This window comes from Microtus ochrogaster, unplaced genomic scaffold, assembly GCF_000317375.1.
Source record: "Microtus ochrogaster isolate Prairie Vole_2 unplaced genomic scaffold, MicOch1.0 UNK127, whole genome shotgun sequence".
Lineage (NCBI taxonomy): Eukaryota > Metazoa > Chordata > Mammalia > Rodentia > Cricetidae > Microtus > Microtus ochrogaster.
The window spans coordinates 342,326-345,238 of NW_004949225.1; the positions used below are offsets into that span (position 1 = coordinate 342,326).

Genomic DNA, 2,913 nt, shown 5'->3' on the forward strand with positions numbered 1-2,913 from the left:
TGGTGCATATATTTATAGACTGACTCAGATGCAGCTCTCCCTCGCACCAAAGTAGCGCTACATAGAAGAGTTTTGGTACATGACCCACTCTTTCTTTACAGCCCAAAAAACCTGTTTCAGGATCTTTAACTTACCCTGTCTGAAGTATGTGATGATGTCCAGCCCATGAAAGACCAAGACTGGCCTCAGCAGCCCGTAGGTGTCACTGCAGTAAGCGTGTGTGCAGGATTTCCCACTCCATCTTCTTCCTAAAGAGAGGCACGTGCTGCTGAGGGAAGGTGATGGGTTGGCCCCTGGGAATATAATCTGTGTACTTACAGGGAAACATTCTCCTGCTGCTGAGGAATCTCCTCTGCTGTCATGCTGTATTGCTTCCACTCCAAAGGCTTTGGATCTGCATTCCCTTGGGCTTTGCTCTCATCCAGCAGATATTGGAAAATCATCTCGAGGATATCGCATCTTTTCTGCCCCATCGAATCTAGGTAGACAATATTCTTTCTTAAGTCTATTTCCACCAGGCTCCTGTGCACATCCAAGTGAATTGACACCAAAAGAAGTTCCTTTGCCTAGGTCCATCTTTTGACTGACCTGTGGCCCCATACTTTAATTTTGTGTAAAAGATAGTATTAAATGTGTGAACTGATGGGTATCCTTGATTTTGATTTCCTTCCATGCGAAGATTTATGTAAAAATTGATGACATCTTCATTGAGCCACCGAGCCTCCTGTAGTGTCTGCACTTCTCCTCAAGTAACTTGCAGTTTGAAGGCACAACTCAGATCTCATCTTGTGGCTCTGAGACTAGCACACTACTGATTTCCTCTTCCATGTCCACATCACGGCCATGGTCCAGGCCTCTGCCCTTCTCTTGGTCTGCAAGAGCCTTTTCCTTGGCCGCAGGTATTGGTATTTTGTTGTTGAGAATGCCATTGCTGACACTGTCTACGCAGATTTGGGCCTGGGCCCCTCCCAGAAAGTCAGGCTGGGGGTGGTGTCCCCTACTGTCATCTTTGAGGTTTGTTCCAACTATCTCCTCTGTGTCAGAAATTTTCTTCTCTGAACACGTCTTCTCTCTTTTAACTGGTGACGGGTCTTCTCTCAGAACAGCACAGGCAGATTGTTCTGGCTCAAACCAAACTGTTTAGATTTGTGAATTTGTCCTTCCACACAGCCTTTGAACTTCTTTGAGGTGTTCACCGGGCTCGCATGAGCACTGTGAGGCTCAGAGCTCACGTGATCACATTTCATAGTTCTGAAGTATAAGTCTAGAAGAAAGGGCTGGGTCCTTTCCCCTCTGCTGAACAAAAAGTTCGTCCCAAGATGAATCTAACTTTGTGGCTTGTTTTGGCAACAGTATAGCTCAGGTGTTACGTGTTTGTATAGGCAGAATCTAGGAGCCAATGCGAATTTCACCTGACTCCCTCTTTTCAGTCCCTCAGGGTGTAACACTGGATGAGGGTGAATCTTGGCCAGCTCCATCCTGAGTGATTATCAAGCCCCCACAAATATCATGGAAAGCAAAGGCGATAAGCTTTTGATTTGTGCTGCACTGAGACGCAATGGATATTTATTGTCTCATCATAATTGTAGTTTGAAGGAAAATGGCCCCCAAATGGGTGTGGCACTATTAGGAGGTGTGGTGTTGTTGGAGGAAGTATGTCACTGTTGGGGTGGGCTTTGAGGTCTTTTTCTCAAGATTGTCACTCAGTGTGACAATAGATCAACTTCCAGTTGCCTTCCTATCAAGATGTAAGACTCTGCTACAGCGCCACATCTGCCTGCCAGCCCCCATACTCTCCGCCATGATGACAATGGACTAAACCTATGAAACTATAAGCGAGCCATCCCAATTAAATGTTTTCTTTATAAGAGTTGCCATGGTTGGGGCTGAAGAGACGGCTCAGCAGTTAAAAGTACTGGCTTCTCTTCCAGAGGACCCAGGTTCAATTCCCAGCACCCACATGTCAGTTTACAACCGTCTCTAACTTCAGTAACAGGGGATTTTTTTAATATTTATTTATTATGTATACAATATTCTGTCTGTGTGTACACCTGCAGGCCAGAAGAGGGCACCAGACCCCATTACAGATGGTTGTGAGCTACCATGTGGTTGCTGGGAATTGAACTCAGGACCTTTGGAAGAGCAGACAATGCTCTTAACCTCTGAGCCATCTCTCCAGCCCGTAACAGGGGATCTGATACCTTCATACCAATGTACATAGAATAAAATTCAAAGTATTAAAAAAGTAAGAGTTATCATGGTTATGGTGTCTCTTCATAGCAATAGTAACCCTAACCAAACCAAGACGAGTACCCATCCTATGACCCTTGACTCTAAGTGAAGAATCTCCTTTCTGACTAGCAAGTTTAATTGTAGAACACAAAACATAATTACTCTTCCTTGACTTGGAGTCCAGTGTTTCTAGATTAGTAAGTGAAACTTACCTGAAAAGGGATTTACACAGCGTCACTGTTGCTCCTTTCAATGTGCTCAGTAGTTTCTAAGACAGTGACAGCTGTGAGCCTTGGTTGACATGCGCTAACCAACAACTGATACTTTAACAAAAATGGATCTTGTTGGACCTCATAGGTTGGGTTGAGAAAGACACAAACTATTTCTGTGACAATCCTGATAAAATCACAATCTATGAATCTAATCCCCAGAGAACACTGGGAAGACTTCAACTGAAGGACAGTATTGAAACATAGAGCTGCTGTGGTCACGCCTATAATCCAGCACGAAGAAAGCTGAAGCGGGAAGATTTTCTTCACAATAGTCTCAAGTAGACAAATCAGAGAACAGGTATAATGTATGAAACCTACACATGCGTGCACACGTACACATACACTTACCTGCATAATCGTAATCACCCACGCACACATGTGTGCCCACACACTCACACACAGTCTTCCA

At 44.5% G+C, this 2,913-nt stretch overlaps 1 pseudogene; it reads right to left on the bottom strand.

Annotated features, from left to right (window-relative positions):
- Positions 1-202: 202 nt before the first annotated feature.
- On the bottom strand, positions 203-1,803 carry LOC101998021 (annotated as a pseudogene).
- Positions 1,804-2,913: the final 1,110 nt, after the last annotated feature.